This window comes from Pelophylax lessonae (assembly GCF_965119305.1).
Source record: "Pelophylax lessonae genome assembly, chromosome: 12".
In the NCBI taxonomy this organism is placed as follows: domain Eukaryota; kingdom Metazoa; phylum Chordata; class Amphibia; order Anura; family Ranidae; genus Pelophylax; species Pelophylax lessonae.
Window position 1 is genome coordinate 195,509,866 of NC_138779.1, and position 27,655 is coordinate 195,537,520.

Genomic DNA, 27,655 nt, shown 5'->3' on the forward strand with positions numbered 1-27,655 from the left:
GGTACCGGAATCTTACACAAGTATTCCACCACACACCGTAACCACTTCAGACCCCACGAACCGCCACAGCTTGGTTAGGGTCTCGTCATCTCCTACCCACCCTGGACCTACAACAAGGCTCCAAGTTTCCGTGGGTGAACCTCTCTTTCCCCAGAGAGGGCAGCAGGAACAAGCTCTTACACAAGCTTTTACAAGAGCTTCGTGATTATCCAAGGGAGTTTTCAAGCATAGCAATGCCTTGTAGAGGATTCCCCCAATGAGAGACAGGACTCTAGGTTGAGGGTGAACTAGAACTCTTTATTGAACAAGAAACATACTTCTTATACAGTTTTCCCCCACAAGGTTACCGCCCAGGTGGACATTGTGGAAAATTGAACGTGACATTCACAATCCAATAGAAACAGGGTTTTACACTCAGTAATTCCCATACAGTGTACACAATCCCTCCCCCTAACCTAAACTAATTATCTAGCCATCTGGACAGAACAATGTGAGGTCATTAACATTTAACAATGGGACAGCACCATCCACATTCCCTCCCAATACACAAACAATAGGACAAGGCTGCCAGTGACAGTCTGTGTGTCTCTCTCACAAAAAAGTTGGAATACACATTATCCACAAATAATAGGGAAAATCTGTCTGACATTGAGGGATATGTAATACACACATTATTTAGGAATTACAGATTTCATGGCAATGGGAATAAATCTTCATATTTCTATATGGAGATATTGCTGACAAATATGACTGTCCCATCTGAAGCAATTCAAACCATTAATTATCTGTTTTTTCACTTCCAGTGACGGTGAATACTGTCACACTGTCCTTTCTGCCTTAATACATATTATCCGTGGGGATGTGTGAGGACATGAGCTTATATCCCTTCGAGAAAGAGAGAAGGAGTGGAGCCACTGATCCGGGTTGTGAGTAGAGATGTATAGAACTGTTCGCCGGCGAACAGTTCCCGGCGAACTTAGCATGTTCGCGTTCGCCGCTGCCGGCGAACATATGAGATGTTCGGTCCGCCCCCCATAAGACATCATTGAGGCAAACTTTGACCCTGAACTTTACAGTCAGCAGACACATTTCCAGCCAATCAGCGTACCTCCCTCCCACACCCTCCCACCTCCTATAAATAAGCAAAGGCAGCATCCATCTTAGATCATTCTGAAGCAGTGTGTGTAGTGAGAGTAGGGAGAGCTGCTGCTGCTGCTGCTGCTGTTAAGCTAGGGACAGTTAGTCAGTGTTCCTGGTCTTGCAGTGTTCTTGGTCCACTACTGCTGTAATATCAGCACCCCAAAAAGCCCTTCTAAGGGCTGGTATTTGTGTTTTTTTTTTTTTTATATATATATATATATATATATATATATATATACCTAGCGTCCCCAAAAGCCCTTTTAAGGGCTGGTAATTGAGTTGTTTCTTCTTATATATATATATATATCTATATCTATCTAGTGTCCCCAAAAGCCCTTTTAAGGGCTGGTAATTGAGGATTTTTTTTATTTATATATATACATATATATATATATATAGTGTCCCCAAAAGCCCTTTTAAGGGCTGGTAAGGTAATAGAGTTTTTTCTTTATATATATATATCTATATATATCTATTGTACACTGCAGTTGCCTGCCCGCTGTGTGTGAGAGGCCACAGACCTACCACAGACTGTACTGTGTGCACACCACACTCATTTCGGGTGGCACAGGCACAGTACCTTGCATTTTAAAAAATATTTTTTTTTTTCCTCTGTCATAATTGCAGTGAGTGCTGTGTCAGGTCCACAGAGTGCACTGTACCCACTGCAGTGCACTGCCCACCACTGATATATATACGGTGGCACAGCATCTTGTTGCAATAAATTGAAAAAAAAAAAAATATTTTTTATTATTGCAGTTGCCTGGGCTGCCAGTTACTCAGGTCCACAGAGTGTACTGTGCCCACTGCAGTGCCACTGTGTGCCCACCCACCACTGATATATAAGGTGGCACAGCAGCTTGCAAAGTAAAAAAAAATATATATTTTTTTTAATTGCAGTTGCCTGGGTGCCAGTGACTGCTGTCAGGTCCACAGAGAGTGTACTGTGCCACTGCCCACCCACCACTGATATATAAGGTGGCACAGCAGCTTGCAAAGTAAAATAAAATATATTTTTTTAAAATTGCAGTTGCCTGGGTGCCAGTGACTGCTGTCAGGTCCACAGAGAGTGTACTGTGCCACTGCCCACCCACCACTGATATATAAGGTGGCACAGCAGCTTGCAAAGTAAAAAAAAATATATATTTTTTTAAATTGCAGTTGCCTGGGTGCCAGTGACTGCTGTCAGGTCCACAGAGAGTGTACTGTGCCACTGCCCACCCACCACTGATATATAAAGTGGCACAGCAGCTTGCAAAGTAAAAAAATATATATATATTTTTTAAATTGCAGTTGCCTGGGTGCCAGTGACTGCTGTCAGGTCCACAGAGAGTGTACTGTGCCACTGCCCACCCACCACTGATATATAAAGTGGCACAGCAGCTTGCAAAGTAAAAAAATATATATATATTTTTTAAATTGCAGTTGCCTGGGTGCCAGTGACTGCTGTCAGGTCCACAGAGAGTGTACTGTGCCACTGCCCACCCACCACTGATATATATGCCTGCAAGAGAAAAAGCCAGCCGCAGAGAAGCCGTATTCCTGAAAATATAAGAAAAATGCTGTTTTTTAGGGGTTCTGGACATGCTACAGAGCTGAAACTTGACAGGTACACTTTTTAGACCCCCCAGACACTAAATACAAAAAATGACATGCCTGCCTAAAAAAATGCCCGCTAAATGCCTGCAAGAAAAAAAGCCAGCCGCAGAGAAGCCGTATTCCTGAAAATATAAGAAAAATGCTGTTTTTTAGGGGTTCTGGACATGCTACAGAGCTGAAACTTGACAGGTACACTTTTTAGACCCCCCAGACACTAAATACAAAAAATTACATGCCTGCCTAAAAAAATGCCCGCTAAATGCCTGCAAGAGAAAAAGCCAGCCACAGAGAAGCCGTATTCCTGAAAATATAAGAAAAATGCTGTTTTTTAGGGGTTCTGGACATGCTACAGAGCTGAAACTTGACAGGTACACTTTTTAGACCCCCCAGACACTAAATACAAAAAATTACATGCCTGCCTAAAAAAATGCCCGCTAAATGCCTGCAAGAAAAAAAGCCAGCCGCAGAGAAGCCGTATTCCTGAAAATATAAGAAAAATGCTGTTTTTTAGGGGTTCTGGACATGCTACAGAGCTGAAACTTGACAGGTACACTTTTTAGACCCCCCAGACACTAAATACAAAAAATTACATGCCTGCCTAAAAAAATGCCCGCTAAATGCCTGCAAGAGAAAAAGCCAGCCGCAGAGAAGCCGTATTCCTGAAAATATAAGAAAAATGCTGTTTTTTAGGGGTTCTGGACATGCTACAGAGCTGAAACTTGACAGGTACACTTTTTAGACCCCCCAGACACTAAATACAAAAAATTACATGCCTGCCTAAAAAAATGCCCGCTAAATGCCTGCAAGAGAAAAAGCCAGCCGCAGAGAAGCCGTATTCCTGAAAATATAAGAAAAATGCTGTTTTTTAGGGGTTCTGGACATGCTACAGAGCTGAAACTTGACAGGTACACTTTTTAGACCCCCCAGACACTAAATACAAAAAATTACATGCCTGCCTAAAAAAATGCCCGCTAAATGCCTGCAAGAGAAAAAGCCAGCCGCAGAGAAGCCGTATTCCTGAAAATAAGAAAAATGCTGTTTTTTAGGGGTTCTGGACATGCTACAGAGCTGAAACTTGACAGGTACACTTTTTAGACCCCCCAGACACTAAATACAAAAAATTACATGCCTGCCTAAAAAAATGCCCGCTAAATGCCTGCAAGAGAAAAAGCCAGCCGCAGAGAAGCCATATCCCTGAAAATATAAGAAAAATGCTGTTTTTTAGGGGTTCTGGACATGCTACAGAGCTGAAACTTCACAGGTACACCTTTTAGACCCCCCAGATGCTAAATCCAAAGAAATTTTTTATTTTTATTTTTTTTTAATTTTTCCAATAATTGGCTCTCTATCAAAAAATTATAATTTTTAAGAACTTTTTTTTGCGTGATCCCTCTCCGGCATGCCACAGTCCAGGTGTTAGTCCCCTTGAAACAACTTTTCCATCACTATTGTGGCCAGAAAGAGTCCCTGTGTGTTTTAAAATTCGCCTGCCTATTGAAGTCTATGGCGGTTCGCCCGGTTCGCCGGTTCGCGAACATTTGCCGATGTTCGCGTTCGCCGTTCGCGAACGGCGAATTTTAGGTTCGCGACATCACTAGTTGTGAGGAGATAAAATGTTTTTATCTATATGGAGGTGAGCAAGCACTTTGCTCGGTAAAGGAATAATCACAGTGTGTGAAGATTAGGCACCGGCTGTTTGGAAGCAATCAATTATACAATCACTGAGGATTTCACTTGTTGTTTTTTTATGTTCATTTCACAAATTTTCCATAGTTGAATTGGATGTGTATGCAGGGCCGGATTAAGAGCATCATGGGCTTGGTGCTGAGGATTTTGAAGGGCCTTAAGGGCCGTGCCTTGGCATGCACCCAGAGGAGGAAGGGTGCAGCCATGCATGCCTAATTCCACATGGGATGCTGTCTCTGAAGCCCATAAACACATCCATGCATCGGCAACTGTCCCTCCTTGTCTGGCCTTCGTGCTGTGTGGGGAGGTTCTGAGGGAGCTGCCTGGGGAAGCGAGCATAGAAGCCAGACTTCTGTGTTTACAAGTGACAGAAGAGCAGTAACAGTGAATATGGCCAACCTGGGGCCTATATAAAGGGAGGGGCCTGGAGCTGCAGCTCCAATAGCCCCTACGTTAATCTGGCCCTGTGTGTATGTGATCACATCTTCATGGGACTCTTTGGACTCTTTTTTTTATTGTTGCACCACTATGTATTTTGACTCCATACAACTAAGCCTTAACCACAACATTAACATTCACCTTAACCCCTAAATTGAATCCCCAAACCACAAAGGAACCCCTATACCTCAACCTTACCTTAACATAATCCCTATTCATTTCTTCATCTCCAAAGACAAACCTCTGCGTTTAACCCTTAACCATAACAAAACCACTAACCCTTACGCTCAACTTCCCCCTACCCCAATACCTACAGTAACTCTGAACCTCAACCTAAGACCTCATATAAACCCTTAAAATTAAAATCCAGTTAAAGTCATATAAATAAATAGGAAGCCAAATAGACTAATAGCCTCCATTTTCATAATCCCCCCCCCCCCCCATGTTCCTGTTACAATAGCTGTGCCAAGAGTCTAAATACGACTATGCAGTTCAATAGGGACCAGACTAAGAACCACTGCACTTAGTATAAATAGTCCTCCTTTAAACTCCAAAACATGTTTGCTTGCTTGCTTGGGTATTGTATGTACACTTGATGTCTCAATGATTGAAACTTTTGTGTTCTTGTGTTAACATCAAAATCTGATTTTATCTTCAAGTCCAAAAGCCCCGTACACACGTACCGATTGTCGGCCGTAAATATTCAGCCGCCGAACGATCGGCCGATTGTAGGCTTGTTAGTATGATGCTTCCGACAACCGACAGCGCATTTTCGGCTGAACAGAATCGGGTGTGCAGGCATTTAAAATTTTTGTTGGCCAACACCTGAACGGCCGATTGTTCGCCAGTCAGCCAGTCAGTACAGATTTAGGCCGACAGACAGCAGATTTGCAAGACTGGGCATGCTCAGAAAAGAAAAAAGACAAGGAAAGTTAACCATCACATGACATCACTTCTGCAGTCGGCTGTTGTTGGCCGACAAAATTCGTGTGCAGTCTTTTGCAGTTTTCAACAGACACGACAGCCCTGGACAAAAGACGGCCGATCGTTCGGCCGACGATCAGTACGTGTGTACGGGGCTTAAGTCCTTTTCATGGAAGGAATTTGTTTATTCAAACATTTGTTTTTCTTGTCTGTATTGTGTTAGTACAATATTACAGCTTATGTCCACATAGTCATAGAAATGAACTACAAAATTGTATAACCTGTCCATCCACTTAAGTTAATTATGGTCATAACCACAACTTGGACCTTTACAAATATTTAAGACAAGGTAGGCCTGCTCAACCTGCTTCCCATATTGTAAGTTCAACAGAAGAATGATGGGAATGAAGAATGAAGGGTGGGAAGGTGGCCCCATTAGGGAGGTTGTTTGATTACTCCATTCCAGAAGAGACAGATGCACAGAATCATGCTTTAGGATACTGTTGCTCGTCATAGATCTCCTTTGCATCTGTAAATAGATTTATGGCCTCCATAGCCTTTGGTCATTCTGGCCAGGATTTTACTAGTAACCTTTGTGCCTATTCTTCCTTAGGCTGAAAACTCACAGCATATCTTCGTGGCTGATAAGTGTTAAGACATTTGAGGTTTTGTAATTCTGAAAAAATAAAAAAAGCCACAGTTTGTATTAACCACTTGCCGACCGCCGCACGACTATTTACTGCGGCAGTCAGCCCCCTACAGGCAAACCGGCATAGGGCTACGTCGCTCATTCCCGCCGCTCTGGGGCACACTCCCGCGCTTCCCCGCCACTGCTGATGGCTTGATTGGGTTCAGAACCGATCAGGTCCAGGCCAATGATTTTTGGTCTGGACCTGTTGATCGGTTCTGCCCAATCAGATTCTGCTCCCAAAGACCTGTTCTCCCCTCCCATGATTCATCGAGAGAAGAGAGCACATCTAAATTGTGAGTACTGTACCAGCACACCCACACACACTTAGATAGGCACACTTAACACCCAATCGCCCCCCCAGTTAACCCCTACACCCCCTGTTACAACACACACTGTATACTATATATAGCATTTTCCTATATACCTGTATAAGTGTGACTTGTGACCAGGTTTAGCGCTTGCGGCCCTTCCTTTTACACTTAGGATACCGCCACCCCCCCAATAAAGATTTAACCCCCTGACCCCCCCTGATCACCCCCAGTTAACCCCTTCCCCCTGTCACATTGCACACAAATAAACAGGTAATGTAGTGTTTTACTGTATTTTGTATTAGTTTGATTGTGACTCGAGTTAGTGCTAGCAAATTAGTTTCTGTCCCAAGGAGATTTAGGGTCCCCGCCACCCCCCCAATAAAGATTTAACCCCCTGATCACCCCTACACCCCCTGTCACCACACACACTGTATACAGTACTGTATACAGTTTCTGATCACTATTATTAGTGACACAGGTGACATTAGCTAGTGTTAGCATCAGTCTAAGATACCACAGATCCCTGGCGCATAGTTAGAATTAACCCCTTGATTACCACACACACACACACATACATTTCCATTACTAGTATAATGTTTGAACAGATTAATATCTGATCTGATCAGAACTATACTAGCATCCCCATAGTTTAGGGTTCCCAAAATGCGGTGTTTGCATGATCAGCACTGATTCCTGCCAGCACCTGCGTTTAACCCCTCCGGCCAGCCCACCCCACCCCACCCCACCCAGGCAAGTGTAGTAATCAATAGATTACTGTCAATTACAAAAAAACACAACACACAAAACCGCTGTGTTAGCAGAGTCAGGCCTGATCCCTGCTAGCATTAGCAGTTTTTTTTGGTAGCGGTTGAAATAGTCCTTGACAACCAGGTGCTTTTTTTACCTATGAGTCACACTACTGTACCGGTAAATTTAGTTACTAAAATGTCCAAACGTTGGTAAATTAGTGCAGAGGCTTACAGTATACTGACCATGTCAGATGAGAGCGATGGGGAAGCCTCACTGGCAGAATCAGGATCAGTATACGAACCTGAAGTGAGCAGCGGCTCCCTGACAGATAGCTCCGACGACGGATTAGTCCCTGTTAGACCCAGGTGTACCCGACCCCATTCTGGAGTTGCTTAGATGAAGGAATCGCAGGGTGCTCGTATGGAGCAGAGTGTCGGTACTAGTGCCGCTCATCCTTCTGGTGGCCTGGCAAGCACCAGCGGCCTAGTACACTCTGGACCTAGTACAACCAGCACTGCAGTAACACTTGGTGACGTGGCGAGTCCCATAAGTGCAGTTGAAGCTGATGCGGTGGCTAGCACAAGTAGTGGCCCGCAGCCACCGCGTATTCGAAAACAGGTCCGTAGAGTCCATAGTGCCCTCCCTGATGCGCTGGCATATCACAATTGGCAACCCGCTGATACTACAGCGCCAGTACTTCCCCCATTCACTGCCCAACCTGGAATCCACGTGGAGACAGCTGGTTTTAAGCCCCTGAATTTTTTTGAAAAGTTCTTCACGGAAGATCTTTTCGGATCTATTGTGGATCAATCAAATTTATATGCGCAACAATTCATCGCCACCAACCCAAATTCGCCCCTTGCCAGACCATTCGGCTGGAAACCTATAATGGTTCCCGATTTTAAAATCTTTCTGGGCCTTTCCCTCAACATGGGCATAACCAAAAAGAGTGAATTGCGGCAATATTGGTCCACTAACCCAATTCACCATATGCGCGTGTACTCTGCCTGTCTGTCCAGGGCGAGATACGAGCAAATTCTGCGATGTATGCATTTCAATGACAATGAAATCTGTCGTCCTTGGGGGGACCCTGAATATGATCGGCTCCACAAAATTCGGCCCCTCATAGACCACTTCAATCAGCGGTTTGCAGCCTTGTTTACCCCCAAGCAAGTTGTCTGTGTTGACGAATCCCTGATTAAGTTTACTGGCCGCCTTGCTATGAAACAGTACCTCCCCAGCAAGCGTGCCAGATACTGGGTCAATCTGTATAAGCTCTGTGACAGGGCCACAGGCTATACAGTTAGTTTCCGGGTCTATGAGGGAAAAGATAGCACTGTGGAGCCCCCCAACTGCCCAGACTACATAGGGAGCAGCCGCAAGATAGTTTGGGACTTGGTGTCACCCTTATGCGTAAAGGGGTACTATTTGTACGTAGACAACTTTTACACAAGCGTGCCACTATTTAGTCACCTTCTTGAATTAGAATTTGGCGCATGTGGCATTGTGCGACCTAATCGCCGAGGCTTTCCCCAATGGCTTGAAAATTCCCGTCTTAGTCGTGGGGAGAGAGCCTGCTTGAAAATGGGAAAATTGCATGCAGTGAAGTGGAGGGATACACGGGATGTTTTTGTTCTGTCCTCCATTCACCCACGACGATTCAAATTACCAGAAATCACTCTGTGTCTACGACTACAACCTTAATATGGGAGGGGTGGACCTTAACGACCAGTTTTTGGCGCCGTATTTAGTTGCCCGTAACGCCAGAAGCTGGTACAAAAAAGTGTCTGTTTATTTATTCCAATTGGCTATGCTGAACGCCTTCGTCCTATACAGGGCGTCAGGATGAACCGGATCCTTCTGAGAATTCCAGGAAGAGATCATCAATGCCTACCTGTACCCAGGAGGTGTTCCTGTCCAACTTCCCCTTCAAGATGCAGCGAGCCGGCTGCATGAGAGGCACTTTCCACAAGTCATCCCGCGTACCCCTACCCAAACACACACCCAAAGAAAATGTTGTGTCTGTAGCAGGCGCGGATTGAGGCGTGACACCCGTTATTATTGTCCCGACTGTCCTGGCCAACCTGGTCTCTGCGTCGGGGACTGTTTCCGTCGCTACCATACACTAGTGGAGTTTTAGTGTAGGGTACACCACGACATAGTGTAGGGCACAAAAACACAGGGTCTCGAAAGATGTTCGATGGTTATCGACATTTTGAGAGACCCTAAGCTGGAAAATTGCAGTACAAAAAAAAAAGTGTTAAAAAAAATACAAAAAAAATATAAAATAGAAAAAAGCCAAAAACAGTTGTCGTGTCAGTTATTTTTATGTTCTTCTACTCTTCCTACTGTACTTTTACTGTACTTTGTTTATTTTTCATTCTTTTGTTAACCTGTTTCTCTTGCAGGTACCCGTCGGCTGCCACACTGATTTTATTTATTCTGACACAAACAGCGTTTGCGCTCAGCATATATGGATACCTCTGATGGCAGCAGCTGTGGTAGGTTGATTTCACCACTGCAGTTAAAATACCTTTAGGTATACGTGGAATATTGTCATGTATACCTGCCATTAAATAAGTGGGTTTGGATGTTTGGGCGGTTAATGGTGCGTAATACTACACAATATTCCTGTGGTGATTTCTGTTAGGTTCTCTTTTTTTTTTCGTTCAGCCCTACACTATATGCCAAACAAGGACCAGCAATGTACTGGTACGTTGCTGGACTTTGAGTGGTTATACCAGGATGATGCCTGCAGATTTAGGCATCACCTTGGTATCGTTTTTTACAGCCAGCGGTTGGCTTACATGTAAAAGCAATCCTAGCGGATAATTGGTCGCTAGACTGCTTTACATGCAGTGGGAGGGGACTCCCTCCCCTCCCGTGGTTTTTCTCGGGCTCTCGGTTAACCCGAGAGTGTTGCCGGTGGTCCAATTTTCTAACCATAGAGCTGATTGGAGATGAGAATGGCTCCAATCATCTCTATGGCCTAAAATACCGGAAGCTACAAGCATTTCATGACTTCTGTTTCGCCAGAAATAAACAGCGCCATTGGGAAATTGGGAAAGCATCTTATCACACCAATTTTGGTGTGGTCAGATGCGTTAAGGTCAGAGGAGAGATCTAGAGTCTAAAAGACCCCAATTTTTTTAAAAAAGAGTACCTGTCACTACAGATTTCTATCATAGGGGATATTTTAATTCACTGTGATAACAATAAAAATGTTTAAAAAAAAAAAAATGAAAGGAACGGTGTCAAAATAACAAAAAATAAAAATCAAGCGCCCCCCTGTCCCCCCGTGCTTGCGCGCAAAGGTGCACGCAAGCGTTTGTCTAGTGTCCTATGTAAACCGCAATTGCAGCATGCATGTGAGGTATCACCGTGAACGCCAGGTCAAGGGCAGTAATTCTTGAAGTAGACCTCCTCTGTAAGTCTAAAGTATTAACCTGTAAAGACTTTTAAAGGCTTTTAAAAAATGCACGTAGTTTGTTGCCGCTGCGCAGGAGTGCTCAATTTTTAAAGCATGTCATGTTTGGTATCTATGTATTCGGCAAAAGATCATCTTTTACATTTTACCAAACAATTTGGAATTATATAGTGTATTTGTGCATTAAATTTAAAAAAAAATGAATTATTTTGCAGAAGTTGTGTTTATAAAATCTGTGCGCAAATACCGTGTGACAAAAAAATTTGCAACATCCACCATTTTGTTATATAGGGCCTCTGCTTTAAAGAGGTTGTAAACCCACTTTAAGTGCTTTTGCCTATAGGTAAGCCTATATTAAGGCTTATTTATAGGTGCTATAAATATCTCCTAAACATGCACAGTTTAGGAGATATTTACAGTGCATGCAGCCGATGATGTCATCGGCGCATGCGCTCTGAAGGAACGGCCATGCGCAGGAGTGATGTAATCGCGCTCCCGGCCAATCAGATGGCCGGAGGATGCATACAAGGAAGCAGGTTGGCCGGACATGTCAGCCGCCCTATCACTGAGCGGGCCGCACCGCAAGGGCTTCGTTTTAAGGTAAGTATTTCATAATGAGCTAGTATGCGATGCATACTAGCTCATTATGGCTTTGTCTTTACAGGTTTTATTTTTTCTCATTTTTTGTATGTGGGTTTATTTCCTCTTTAAAGAAATATATAATGTTTGGGGGTTCAAAGTAATTTTCTAGTAAAAAAAACGGAAAATTTATATCAAATACTTACCGTAATTTTCCTTTCCTGATGGACTCCATGGCAGCATACGTATCGGGTTTGGCCCCGCCTCCAAACCTACCCATAGGACATCACTCCCATAAATCTTTGCACCTGTTCAGCACACGTGTTCTGTAACTATCCTCCTCAGAATCCGGGAGGGAACTCCTGCTGCCATGGAGTCCATCAGGAAAGGAAAATTACGGTAAGTATTTGATATAAATTTTCCGTTTTCCTGACAGACTCCATGGCAGCATACGTATCGGGAAATAAATCGCCGTACACAAAAGGGTGGGCAGGTGCTGAACAAAAGTTTAATTTTACTCTGTCAAACAGACAGGACTTGTAAACCAAAGTTAACAGAAGAAAGAGCCGCCGGCTCAACACAATAGTGAGACAAAAAAGTATTTATAGAGGACCAGGACGCTGCTCTACAAATCACTTCAGGGGAGACGTGTCTGGACACTGCCCAGGATGTACTGTAGAGACACTCCGAGTTGAATGAGCCGTAATCGCCACTGAAGGGGTCAAGCCCTTAGCCCTATAAGCCCATTGGATAGTTTGGATGATCCAAGAAGAGATGGACCTTGAAGAAGCCCGAAGACCCTTGTTCTTTCCACTGAAAGTGACAAACAAATGATCTGACTGTCGAAAGGAGACCGTAGCTTCCAGATACTGCTTGAGGCAATTTCCAACATCCAGCGGATGGACAGAAGAATCTTCTTCTTGCCTAAAGGTAGGCAGAACTATTTCCGTGTTTTCATGAAAAACTGAAGTAACCTTTGGTCTAGCCTCCAGCATAGGGATTAATACTACCCTGTCTGGAAAGAAGGTTAGAAAGGGCTCCTGTGCCCCTAAAGCTCCGATTTCAGAGACTCTCTTCGCCGATGTAATGGCTACCAGGAACACGGTCATCAATGTCAACTTCTTGATGGTAAGAGTTTCATCTGTGTCACGTAATCGTTGTGATAGAAAGTCCAGAACTAAGGGGAGATCCCATTTGGGAAGCCTTGGCTTCTTCTGGGGCCTGAGTCTCATTGCCCCTTAAAAGAATTGTCGGACTAGCATATGGGTAGACCAAGAAATGCCGGTAAAGGCTGAAATACCCGACACCTGAACTCTCAGAGAACTCACTGATAGAGGAAGATCTAGACCAGACTGTAGAAAGTTTAGCACATCCTGAATCCTGATGGATGAATGAGGGTTGAACCTAGTGGCCAGATGAGAGGAAAATCTTGACCAAATTCTCCCATACACTTTATTAGTTGAACTCCCTCTGGCACTCAAAAGTGTAGAGATGGCCTCTTCAGAGCACCCTAAGGCTTGTAGCCTTCCCCTCTCAACAGCCAAACCTTCAGATGCAGCCGGGCTGGACAAGGATGCAATATGGTGCCTTGTGATAGTAAATCTTGCATGAGAGGCAGCGGAATCATTTCCTGAACGCTGAGAAGTGTTAGCAGAGGGAGCCAAGGCCTGTTGGGCCAGAATGGAATCACCGCCACTATTTCCGCTGCTTCCGACCTGAGTCTCCGGAGAAACTGAAGGATTATGGGAACTGGGGGAAAGGCATATGCCCTGTTGAACCTCCAACAATCCGTGAGGGCGTCCAACCCCAGAGCCTGAGGATCCCTGAACCTCGCACAGTATTTTTTCAACCTGCGGTTGCGAGAAGAGGCAAACAGGTCTACTCCTGGGGAGAACCCCAGGCTCAAGATCCACTCGAAGACCTCCTCGTGGAGAGACCACTCGTTGTTGTCCAACTGCACACGAGATAGAAAGTCGGCTTGGACACCTTGGACTCCCGGAACATACACTGCTGACAGGTCAGACAAGTTCTTTTGAGCCCAGACCATAATTGGCTCCACCTTTCCCAGCAAGGACCAACTGCATGTCCCTCCTTGCTTCCTTATGTATGCGACTGCTGAGGTGTTGTCCAGTCTTAGCATCACTGGAAGACCATTTGTCAAGTGAGGGAACGCTTTCAGAGCTTGAAGGGCCGCCAGTAGCTCCAGAATTTTGGACATTATCCCCTGGGAGGGGAATTTCCATTTGCCCTGAGCTACTTCCGAGAGGCAATGAGCCCCCCAACCTGTGCTGCTGGCATCCAATGTTATCACAACCCATGAGGTCTGTACAAGAGAATGGCAGCACAGAAGATGCTCCCGCTGCAGCCACCATGGAAGACTTGCTCTCATGGCTGGGGTCAGGAAGATGGTATGATCCAAATGGCAGGTGTCCCATTGAAGAAGAAAGCCTTTTTGGAAAGGCCTCATTCTCCATAGGGCCCACTTTACCATGGGAGCTACAGCCACCATGGTCCCGATTATTCTCAAGCACTGACGCGCTTGGAGGTGAGGTGATGCGAGGGCACGGAGAATCCTGTCCCTGACCACCGTGATTTTCTCCTCCGGAAGGGACACTGTCGCTGTTAGTGTATTGAACAAGGCCCCGAGGTAGACGAGAGACTGGGTGGGAATTAGATGACTTTTCTCTAGATTTAGCAGCCACCCAAACATCTGAAGGGTGGACACCACCTGGTCCAGGTCCTTCAACAGCTGAGATTTGTCTTGGGACAAGAAGAGCAGATCGTCCAAGTAATGATGTAAGCGAATGCCCTTTGTTCTCAATAGAGCTACCACAGCTAGCAAAACTTTCGAGAAGGTTCGTGGAGAAGTGGAGAGCCCAAAGGGGAGGCAAGTGAACTGAATGTGTAATTAATTGACGGAAAACCGGAAGTATTTCTGGAAAACTTCTGCAACAGGGACATGGAAATAGGCGTCCTTTAAGTCTATAGACACCATCCAGTCCGCAGGTTGGACCGCCTGTTGAATAGAAAGAAGAGTTTCCATCTTGAACCTTTCCTTTCTGATGAATTGATTTCGAAAGGTCAGATCGATGACTGGCCTCCATGTTCCGTTTTTCTTGCGAACCAAGAAAAGAGGGGAGTAGATTCCCTGGCTGCACTCTGGTTCTGGTACGGAGACGACAGCCCCTTGAGAAACTAGTGACTCTATGTAGGAAAATAGTGCCTGGCGATTCTCTCCTGAGGGTGGCAGGGAGGTAGGAAGAAACCTTGATCTTGGAGTTTCTCTGAAAATCCACTTGTGCCCGTACGTGACTGTCCTGACAGTCCAGGAGTCTCGGACTGAGGCCGCCCAGACATGCCGGAAGTGTAGCAACCGAGCCCCCACCCGACATGTCTGAGCGGGCCCAATCTCAAAAAGACTTGGTCGTATCACGTTCACCGGAGGGGACACTCTTAGAAGGTTTCCGCGAGGAGGTTTGTCATGCTCTCCAGTTGCGACCAAATTCTCTGCCAGGCCTATAGGTACGTGCTTCCCTGGCACGGTCAGGAACATACCTTCTGGGTTGTCCTTTCCTTGGATTGAGAGGGCGTCGAGCCTGAGGGAGAAACCCAGACCTGCCGCCCGTGGCCCTGGTTATCGCCTCATCCAGCTTATTCCCAAAGAGGGAGGAGCCTCCAAAAGGAATACGGCTTTAGACTTGTTTGGAAGCTGGGTCAGCCATCCAAGGGCGGAGCCACAAAGCCCTCTTGGCCATTACCTTGGACATTACTTTGTGACAGCATAACCCTGGCCAACAGACGTATAAGGTCAATAGATGCCTCCCCCAGAAAAGACAAAGCTATCCCAAGTTCCTGAATCGGGGAACTTCTGGCAGCCTCCTCAGAAAGGCTCCGAAAGGATTCATCCACTAAGTCAGACCACAACTCCATTGCTTTGGATAATGAGGCTAAGGCCAGTGCCGGCTTGCAGGCCATTCCCGCAGTCAGGTAGATTCTTAAGATCAGAATCCATCCTCCTATCCAAAGGATCTTTAAAGGAGGCTGTGTCCTCTAGTGGGAGGGTCACATGTTTGACCAGCCTCATGACTGCGGTGTCCACCAAGGGAGGAGATTCTAGATGTTTTACATCTTCTTCCTTGAAAGGATATAACCGGGACATTTTGGAAAGCATGGAATTCTTCCTTTCCACTCTATTCCATTCTTCAGTAATGATATCCCCTAATTCACCCAGAAAAGGGAAGTTGAGTCGCTCTTTGCAGAGCTGCTTAAAGAATCTTTTCTGTTTTTGGCAGAGAAAACAGCAGAATCTTCCCAATTCAGGGTCTCTCTTACCGCTCTGACTAAGGAGGAGACGAGAGCATACTCAAATCCCAAGCAGGATCTTCAATCTCTGATTCACTCTCTGACAGGTGCCTAGGTTGAGAGGTTTCAGGATCTTCCCTAGGCTGTCTTCCAAGGGGAGGGCTTGGAGGAGTCACTTCTGGGCTCTGCGCCCGACCTACTCCCACGTCTGCCAGGGAATCCTTGACGACCCTCTTGACTAGGGCCTCCAGTCGCTGGTCTGGATTGTCCCTCTCTCCCGCAGCTTGAGAGAAGCATTTGTCACACATTGACTTGCTTTCAGGGACACGTGCACCACAACCCCAACTGCCCACTCTATCTGGGCGTCCCGAGGGGCCCACTGAGGCAGATGATTTCCCACGATGATGGGAGCCTGACTGTGACCTCCGAGCAGATCTCGAGGAGGAGTGCCGGTGGTGAGAACTTGAGCGATGCTCACTCTTGCGTGAGGAATGCCGTTCCGACCTAGGAGGGCTGTAAAACAAAGGAAGAAAGCAAGACAAACAGGGAGCCAGGACATAAATGATGCCCTAATCCCCCCCTCTCTACACACCCCAACTCCCAAGCCCCACATACCTATTAAGGGCGGGCTGAGGATGAGGAGGCTTCCATCTGGCGCTGACCTGCAGGGATGAGCCGGACAACGGGATCAGAGAGGAAGAAAGAGGAGAGGGGGAATAACTCCCAAAAACCTGGGGCCGGTACTCACCAGGAAGACCGTATGGGCAAATGCAGAGCAGCAGCGGATGCCGCAGGTAGACACACCGAGAAACAGACAGCAAAATACAGACTTCCAGCAACAGAGTGTATGATCTACACACTCTGCTGACACCTGAAGGGTTTTCAATATGGCACCCGCTGACATCATCAAGCAGCGCAGAAAAACCCTACTGCACATGCTCCACATCGTCACTGAGCATGTGCGAGAACCAAGCCTCTTTCTGAGGCGCCCGCACATGCTCAGTAGCCCTAGCCACCAGGAAATAACAGGAAATAAGGAAAGAACATACAAAACCAGCTGAAATAAAAACTTAAGCTGCCATGGAGTTAAAGAAATATGACAGGCAAGGAGTACTCACGACCACCAACGAACCGCTAGCCACCAGGGATGGATGAGCATACAGCACACACCGGACTTCATGATTCTTTCAGGGTACCGGCCACCCGCAGCAGCTGGGCTTTTTGGCCAAGGTGCACGTCAGAAGAATCTTCGCCCCTGCTCCATACCCCGCAACAGCTGGGGCTTATTGGAGAACTCAATACCCGAATGGTAGAGACATCCATCTCCTGGGATCCATCTTCAGGTAGGATACAGGTAATCCATTAGAAGGACAAAAAAGGAACACGTGTGCTGAACAGGTGCAAAGATTTATGGGAGTGATGTCCTATAGGTAGGTTTGGAGGCGGGGCCAAACCCGATACGTATGCTGCCATGGAGTCTGTCAGGAAAAATATTTTTTCATGTAAACAAAAAGTCACAGAAAAGGCTTGGTTTTCAAGTGGTTAGAATGGTGGGTAATGTGTGGCTAAGATTGAGCATAAAATGCCGGGACAGTTCAAATACCCCCCAAATTACCCCTTTTTGAAAAGTAGACACCCAAAGCTATTTGCTGAGAGGCATATTGAATCCATGGAGTATTTTATATTTTGCCCTAAGTTTCGAGAAGGTGACAATTTTTTTTTTTTTACACAAAGTTGTCACTAAATGATATATAATGAGAATAAAAAATTCAGCGCTAAGATCAAATGGATGGGTAAGCAGCTGTACACCAGGATAGGTCAAACCTAACAAAGCCTATAATGTGCAATAAAAGATGCTAAGATTTAAATAGTGCATAAAATCATTAAAACATCAACATTTAAAATGTATAAAATGCACATAAATGAGCAAAGTTCATAAAGTCCTTAAAAGCTGTTTTCCCATGTGAGAAGGGGAGATTGATAGACCACCACTCCAAATGTGATTCCACCACCACAGATATTACAGCCTCTCACCTCCAATATTCGACCACTAAGGGTCACAATACTCAACAGCAATACTGGAGACAGCCAGAAGATCAAGGTATCCAGGATTTCAAAAGGATCTCAATGATTCACATATGGCAATCCAGAAAAATAAATAGAAAAACGATCTAATGCTCTCAGTATATTAAGGACATTTATTAAAGTAAAGGTAAAACTTTGCACTCACAAGTAAGGCACTGGCACAGTGCCAAAAAGCAGGCAGGGTTGCAGGCAGATATGCAAACATGTGTTCCAAGCATCGGAGCGCCGCGGGTGACGTCAGATTCCTCCCCCCCATACGCATTACGTCAATGGGTGTGACTTCTTCCGCGGGGTGAGGAGAGTGAACGCACCTTAAAGCCATCTCATAGCAACGAGACGCCAGTAGTCTAAGGTCAGGAAGTAGAGGGGAATGAGAAGACTCCACCCCCTCAGCCGGATACCCGCCCAGCTTCCTGCGGACACCGGAACTACAGATTAGACACTAACAGAGCCATCAGGCAGTTTACAGAGGAGAAAAATCATGGATTAACCCCTGCACCGCTACTCAAGCTCCATAACTATAGCAATTTAAATAGCAAGTAACCAAAGGTTACACACTGCCCGCAAATCATTGCCTAAAATAGAAAAACAAGCAGTAAAAAAAATATATATGTTAAAATATATATTAAAAATGTCAGAATATGACATCAACCGCGGCTCTCCAATTGGAACAATATACACATAAATAATAAAATCATGTATATATATATATATACTGTGTATATATATATATATATATATATATATATATATATATATATATATATATATATATATAATGCACATATATACAAATAAATAATGCAAATGCAATAAATTAAACGTATAGGCACATACTATTAAATCTCAACAAACTAAAATTAACTATTAGAAATGAAACAATTAAGGTCAAAATCAGCGTTTAATCCTCCTGGTGACAGCACATTGGTCCGATAAATCCAGAAGGATACCCTGCGACTTAGTTGTCGCACGAAATTACCACCCCTCCAGTGGTAGGCTGTTTTTTCTATACCCCAAAATTTTAGACTAGAGGGTTTACAATGATGATATTTTTTGAAGTGTGTCGGTCAGTGGTTGCAGCGCCGCTTATAAATCTCTGTGCCAAATAATTTAAATATACATATATATCAACAAGTGCATATCTGAAAAAATGTCTAAATATAAAGTGCAAAAATATCACGTTATAAAGTGCATAATCAATGTCCATAATACAGTCCTTCAAAGTAACAAAAGTGCTTGGTGCTTGATCCGTGCTTGATTTGGGGTCACCCCCTGTGATTAACTACTTACCACAATGTGGTCAAAAACAGGCAAGGAATGCTGATCATCATATACTTAAATTCCTTTAGGACTGTTAGGACGGTTGATGCCGGAAAGATCCTTTTCAAAGCTTAGTAATCCCGGGTTTCCTCATAGAAACAGAAACTGCCGCAGAGTTCCCCAGAATCCGATGGAGTATGAGAACAGCACAGGGAAGAAGACACTGGGAGTAAGATAGCCGCCAGTCCCAGAAACGTTCTATATGTGTAATGCTTGAGAGGACTGTCAGGAACAACAGTCATACCAAAGGTTGAGCATCAGGACTGTAGAGCATCTCGGAGCAATATAGGTTCCAATATCAAAAAGGACCACAGCCTCCAGCACATGTCAGCAAGGCCCAAACACCACCCAAATTACCCCTTTTTGGAAAAGTAGACAGTCCAAGGTACACCTGTCTAATGCTGGGAAGTGGAGAAGATCCCGTGGGGGTCCCTGCCTAGGATTAATGGTACAAGGCTCTTAAGCAGCCACCTTTTTCCACAGAAGCAAAGGAAGTCAAGGGAAACCCATTGGAAGCTCCGAGATGCTCTACAGCCCTGATGCTCAATCTTTGGCATGACTGTTGTTCCTGACAGTCCTCTCAAGCATTACACATATTGAACGTTTCTGGGACTGGCGGCTATCTTACTCCCAGTGTCTTCTTCCCTGTGCTGTTCTCATACTCCATCGGATTCTGGGGAACTCTGCGGCAGTTTCTGTTTCTATGAGGAAACCCGGGATTACTAAGCTTTGAAAAGGATCTTTCCGGCATCAACTGTCCTAACAGTCCTAAAGGAATTTAAGTATATGATGATCAGCATTCCTTGCCTGTTTTTGACCACATTGTGGTAAGTAGTTAATCACAGGGGGTGACCCCAAATCAAGCACGGATCAAGCACCAAGCACTTTTGTTACTTTGAAGGACTGTATTATGGACATTGATTATGCACCTTTTTTGCACTTTATAACGTGATATTTTTGCACTTTATATTTAGACATTTTTTCAGATATGCACTTGTTGATATATATGTATATTTAAATTATTTGGCACAGAGATTTATAAGCAGAGCTGCAATCACTGACTGACATACCAGAAAAGCACTAGCACTTTTTTTCTTGCAGCAGGGAGCTTACACAAATTATTTTAACTAATTTAATTTATTTATCTCACACTTTTAGCAATTTTTACCACAAGCGCGTGGTCTTACAGTCTTACATATTTTTTGAAGTGTCTCGGCACGCTATGGTTAGTCTTGCCTAACCTAATCTTGCTCATATGTTCACCTATTCGAACATGAAGCGGTCTAGTGGTTCTACCCACATATTGCAACCCACACTGGAGCATATAAACTATGCCCCGTGTGGTGCAGGTGACAAAATCTTTAATTATGTGGGTCTCATGTGTGGCAGTGGCAATAAACTCTTTTCTCCTTTTTAAATTGGCTTTTGAAGTTTTACAAGCAGCACATCTGCCACAAGCATAAAACCCCTTCAGATGAGGGAACAGTCTATTTTCAGTCTTAACTGGTGGGTCAACCACCCCTGGGGCTAAACGGTCCCTAAGGGTCAGAGCCCTCCTATAAATAAACTTTGGTCTTTCTGGCAAGGCTGGGCCTAAAATACGATCACTTTTTAATATAGGCCAATGTTTGGCCACAATGGCCTCAAACTTCCTGTACTGGACACTATAGTCCAAGACCAAGCTGTATTCATTGTTAGCAGGTGTCCTCTGTGTTCCTGTGAGAATGGATTCTCTATTTACTGAACCGACCTTTGCTATTTCATTGTTGATATGTGCAGGGTCATAACCCTTCTCAAGAAACCTTGAGGCCAGCACTTGCGACTGGGACCGGAAATCATCTTCAGAGGTGCAATTGCGCTTAATGCGCATGAATTGCCCTCTCGGGATATTACATAACCATAGATGGTGATGACAGCTACTTTTAGGGATGTATGAGTTCCGGTCCGTTGGTTTAAAAAAGGTACGGGTTTTAAGGGCTCCATTCTCTTTATGAACCTCAAGGTCCAGGAATATGATTTTTGTCATATCATTATGTCAATTTGATATTTCTGGTATTAGAGTCAAGCCTCTGCATAAAGAGTTCCAAACTGGGCATGTCGCTCTTCTATACGAGGACCAGATCGTCTATATAACGACGATAGCAGCTTAACTGGGGGGGGGGGGCGATTAGTAAAGATGGCCTCCTCCTCCCAGTGTGACATGAAAATATCAGCCACACTGGGAGCAAACCGTGCCCCCATAGCTACTCCTTTTATCTGCAGGAAGTATTTCTGGTCATACCAGAAATAGTTCTTCAACAGGCAGAAATCCAGACATTCCAGCAGGAATTTACGATGCCCAGAGGGTAATTCGGACTTTGATGAAGCCCATTTAACCGAGATCAAAGCATCTTCGTGATTAATGATAGTATACAGTGACCCTACATCTGCGGTCACTAGTATACTATCCGATATGTCAGGCAGATCAGACAATAATTGTATGGCATGTTTTGTATCTTTTAAGTATGCAGTGGTGCCAACCACTATTGGCTGTAGGAAATAGTCAATATACTGGCCTAGTCTGGCCGTCACGGACTCAATGCCGTTAACAATAGGGCGGCCTGGAGGCCGGGTTTGGTGTTTATGGATCTTGGGTAGGAAGTAGATTATAGGGGTTCTACAAAAGCGGGGGTCAAGATAGGATGCTTCCTTAGGGCTTAAAATCCCTCGCTCCATGCCCCTACCCACAAGAATACCCAGCTCCTTTTTAAACCCGACCATAGGATTACCCGAAAGAGGGGAATAGGTTTCCCTATCATCAAGCAGATGCTGCATCTCTTCCCGATAATAGGCACCACTCAAAACAACCAGCCCTCCTCCCTTATCCGCGGGGAGGATCACAATGTCCTTATTTATTACTAAATGATATATTGCTCACGCATGCCATGGGTATATGTGAAATGACACCCCAAAATACATTCTGCTGCTTCTCCTCAGTACAGAGATACCACATGTGTGAGACTTTTTGGGAGCCTAGCTGTGTACGGGACCCCGAAAACCAATCCACACCTTCAGGTTTTCTAATGGCGTAAATTGTGTATTTTACCTCCACACTACCCGTCACAGTTTCAGAGGCCCTGAAATATCAAGATAGCACAAAACACCCCCCAAATTACCCCATTTTGGAAAGTAGACACCCCAAGCTATTTGCTGAGAGGCATGGCGAGTCCATGGAATATTTTATATTTTGCCACAAGTTCCGGGAAATATATTATTTTTTTTTTACACAAAGTTGTCACTAAATGATATATTGCTCACACATGCCATGGGTATATGTGAAATATAATATTATTATTGCAACATCTGTTACTATATATATTAGTCTATCACTAGACATCATGAGGGCAACGCTCTCATGATGTGATCCCCTATAAGACTGTGTATAGAGGGGTGTGTCCTTTCCCTACTCAGGTCTCAGATTACACTCAACTTTCCTCTGTTTGCTGAGCAGTGTGTGACATCAGATCCCTACCCCCTGCCTTATGGAGAAATGCTGTCTAAATTATGTAATTTAAATGGTTGTAAAGAAGGGGAGACTGCAGATAAATAACTGATCGGACTTGGCACGTTGTACATTCATGTTTCACCCACAGTACCACCCTGTGTTTTCACTCTACATTATTTTAGTTAACCCCTTAAGGGCCACCCCACATAGATATACTGCAGCAAGGCTGCCCTCCTGCACCAAATCACGTACCTGTACGTAATTTAATTCAGTGAGTCTGGGGCGTGCACGCGTGCCGCCGCCAACTCGCTGTGATTGGACACAGCGGGTCTTTCTCAGGAGAGGAAGAATGGTGATCTGCCTATATAAACAAGGCAGACCACCGTGTCTGTGAGAGGGAAAGACAGAGATCTTGTGTTTTTGCTAAGCAGGAACACAGATCTCTCTCTTCCTCAAGTCAAAGCATCCCCACACAGTTATAAAGCACTACCTAGGAGAACACTTAACCCTTTGATCGCCCCTGATGTTAATCCCTTCCCCGCCAGTGTCATTAGTACAGTGACAGCGCATTTATTTTAGCACTGATCACTGTAATAATGTTACTGTTCCCAAAAAAGTGTCAAAAGTGACAGTTAGGTGTCCGATTTGTCCACCGCAATGTCACAGTCCCGCTAAAAATCGCTACTAGTAAAAAAAGAATAAATAAATAAAAATTCCATAAATATAACCCATAGTTTGTAGATGCTATAACTTTTGCGAAAACCAATCAATATTCACTTATTGGGATTTTCTGTACCGAAAACATATAGCAGAATACATATTGGCCTAAATTGATGAATAAATTTGATTTTTTACATTTTTTTATTGGATATGTTTTATAGCATAAAGTAAAATATATATATATATCCAGTGGTGGGATTCAGCCGGTTCGCACCGGTTCCATAGAACCGGTTGCTAACTTTCTGCAAGTTCGCAGAACCGGCTGAATCCCTCTGCGCGTCTGAGGAAGCGCAGGACAATTGAATGTCCCGCGCTCGGACATACGTGGCGGCCGGGGGGCGGAGCAGTGCGCTCCTCCCCGCCCATTCTGTGACAATAGCGAATGAGAATTAGCTATTGTCACATGATCCTCCTCCTGGCCAATCAGGGAGCGGGTCCTCCCGCTTCCTGATTGGCTGAAAGGCAAACACCGTGCCATTGGACGAGGAGGAGGCGCCGCGGGAGGACTCGGAGACGCGGGGAGCCGACTGCGAGACCGTCCATGAGGTAAGTGCATGGGTCTCGCGGGGGGGATCGCTGGCACTCTGCAATTGGGGGCAATGCTGTGGCTGGCGCTCTGCAATTGGGGGCAATACTCTGGCTGGCACTCTGCAATTGGGGGCAATGTTGTGGCTGGCGCTCTGCAATTGGGGGCAATGCTGTGGCTGGCACTCTGCAATTGGGGGCAATACTCTGGCTGGCACTCTGCAATTGGGGGCAATGTGTTGGCTGGCACTCTGCAATTGGGGGCAATGTTGTGGCTGGCGCTCTGCAATTGGGGGCAATACTCTGGCTGGCACTCTGCAATTGGGGGCAATACTCTGGCTGGCACTCTGCAATTGGGGGCAATGTTGTGGCTGGCACTCTGCAATTGGGGGCAATGCTGTGGCTGGCACTCTGCAATTGGGGGCAATACTCTGGCTGGCACTCTGCAATTGGGGGCAATGCTGTGGCTGGCACTCTGCAATTGGGGGCAATACTCTGGCTGGCACTCTGCAATTGGGGGCAATACTCTGGCTGGCACTCTGCAATTGGGGGCAATACTCTGGCTGGCGCTCTGCAATTGGGGGCAATGCTGTGGCTGGCGCTCTGCAATTTGGGGCAATGCTGGGGCTGGCGCTCTGCAATTGGGGGCAATACTCTGGCTGGCACTCTGCAATTGGGGGCAATGTTGTGGCTGGCACTCTGCAATTGGGGGCAATGTTGTGGCTGGCGCTCTGCAATTTGGGGCAATGCTGTGGCTGGCGCTCTGCAATTTGGGGCAATGCTGGGGCTGGTGCTCTGCAATTGGGGGCAATGCTGTGGCTGGCGCTCTGCAATTGGGGGCAATGCTGTGGCTGGCGCTCTGCAATTGGGGGCAATACTCTGGCTGGCACTCTGCAATCATTGGGGGCAATGTTGTGGCTGGCACTCTGCAATTGGGGGCAATACTCTGGCTGGCACTCTGCAATTGGGGGCAATACTCTGGCTGGCGCTCTGCAATTGGGGGCAATACTCTGGCTGGCACTCTGCAATCATTGGGGGCAATGTTGTGGCTGGCACTCTGCAATTGGGGGCAATACTCTGGCTGGCACTCTGCAATCATTGGGGGCAATGCTGTGGCTGGCACTCTGCAATCATTGGGGGCAATGCTGTGGTCACTGTGCATTGAAAGGGGGGCACGCTGGTCTCTCTGCATTGAAAGGGGGGCACGCTGGTCACTGTGCATTGAAAGGGGGGCACGCAGCGCTGGTCACTGTGCATTAAAAGGGGGCATGCTTATCACTGGTCATTGAAAGGGGGCACGCTGGTCTCTCTGCATTGAAAGGGGGGCACGCTGGTCACTGTGCATTAAAGGGGGCATGTACACTGGTCACTGCATTGAAAGGGGGCACTCTGGTCACTGTGCATTGAAGGGGGCATGTACACTGGTCACTGTGCATTGAAAGGGGGCATGTACACTGGTCACTGCATTGAAAGGGGGCACGCTGGTCTCTCTGCATTGAAAGGGGGCACTCTGGTCACTGTGCATTGAAAGGGGGCACGCTGGTCACTGTGCATTGAAAGGGGGCACGCTGGTCTCTCTGCATTGAAAGGGGGAACGCTGGTCACTGTGCATTGAAAGGGGGCACGCTGGTCATTCTGCTGGGAAAGTCGGAACTGGTTACTAAAATTTTTGAATCCCACCACTGTATATACCGTATTTTCCGGCGTATAAGACGACTGGGAGTATAAGACGACCCCCCTAATTTTAAAGTTAAAACATAGGTTTTGGGCTATACTCGCCATATAAGACTACCCCCCTTCTGAAGCAAGGCAACACCATTGAAAAACATCAGATTTCTCATAGATTTCCAAGGTACCCTAGTACTGTAATACATGTAATCTCTCATAATATCTTCAAGGTACCCTAAGTATAAGTATTACCAGTAGATGTAATCTCAAGACGCTGGCTGTGTGACAATCCTGTACCGGTATACCGTATGTACCGTAGCTTTGGCTACATACAGTGTACTGTGCTGAGCCAATCAGGGAGAGCGATGTATTCTATTATTGAATGCAAAGCCTGCTTGGATTGGCGGAGTAACATCAGCCCGCCTCTCTGACTCTGCCAATCCGAGCAGGCTTTGCATTCAATAATAGAATACATCGCTCACTGTGATTGGCTCATCGTGGTATACTGTATGTAGCCGAAGCTACGGTACATACAGTATACCGGTACAGGATTCCCGCACAGCCAGCGTCTTGAGAGATTACATCTACCAGTAGAACTTATACTTAGGTTACCTTGGAGATATTATACTCAGCGTATAAGGCGACCCCCCCATTTTTGGGGGATTTTTTTGAGGTTCAAAAGTAGTCTTATACGCCAGAAAATGCAGTATATTTTTTTTTTCAAAATTGTTGATTTTTTTGTTTATAGCGCAAAAAATAAAAACTGCAGAGGTGTTCAAATACCACCAAAAAAAGCACTATTTGTGGGAAAAAAAGGACATTTTATTTGGGTACAGCGTTGCTCGACTGCGCAATTGTCAGTTATTGTAACGCAGTGCTGTATCGCAAAAAATGGCCTGGTCATGAAGGGGGGGTACACCTTCCGGGGCTGAAGTAGTTAACTAACATGAACAATTAAAAATACACCAATGCTGATTTCCTACGGGCTTTTTTACACGGTCCGCCTCTGTAGGTGGATCCGTGCTGCTCAGCAGGGGATCGAAAAAACACAGATCCCCCACTGAGCAGAAAGGTGACAGCTCCCTCTTCGCTCTGTGTACGGAGATGGAGATGTCAGAGCCCCATGCATCTCTATGGGGGAATCTGATGAGAGCAGACCGCCTGTCAGCTCTCATCCGATCCCATCCGATCCGATCCCCTGGACGGATGGAAAATAGGGTTTCCATCCATCCAGATTTCACGGACAGGATCGGATGCGGATGGCAGCGGGTGTCAGCGGACATGTCTCCACTGACATCCGCAGCCCCATAGGGATGCATGGGGGATCCGATCAGATCCGCCTAAAAAACTGACAGGCTGATCTGATCGGATCGCTCGTGTGAAAGGGGCCAAAAGAATCTTCAATTATCCAACCATGCGAATAGTAAATTCCTCTTTATCAATTTCATCTATACATGACAGGATGTTCAAAGAAAATAAAGGTAACATTTATTGAGTGAAGATTCTCAACTCCTATACTAAATTAGCCTCACGGTCTGCAGCTGTGTGGTGGACCTGACTCACCCCATCTCTGGATCCCTCCCAGGCTGAGATAAAACAAAATATATAACAAGATATACAATAATTTCTTATTAATATTTCTCTAGCAATGACAAAAAACTTTTTGGGAAAAAAAGTTTATTTGCTCCGAAATGTTTTTGAAACAAGATACAAATGTGTGATGGAATGGAAGTCCTTACTAGCATTCGACGTTTTTAGTGACAACGCAAAACATTGCAGAAATATAAGATTACCCAAATACCAATTGACAGAAATGATTGGATAGAGAGAGCAGTACATGTAATCACCTAGGCCAGTGATGGTGAACCTTGGCACCCAAGATGTTTTGGAACTACATTTCCCATGATGCTCACTGCAGAGTGCATGAGCATCATGGGAAATGTATTTCAAAAACCTCTGGGGTGCCAAGGTTTTCCATCACTGACCTAGGCTCAGTTCACACTTGT

General features: G+C 45.4%; 1 protein-coding gene across 1 annotated transcript in view; it reads right to left on the reverse strand.

The window, feature by feature from the left end:
- LOC309567685 (fish-egg lectin-like) overlaps nt 1-27,655 on the reverse strand; it is a 192,242-nt gene that overhangs the window by 65,101 nt on the left and 99,486 nt on the right. The gene's annotated exons all lie outside the window — the stretch shown is intronic.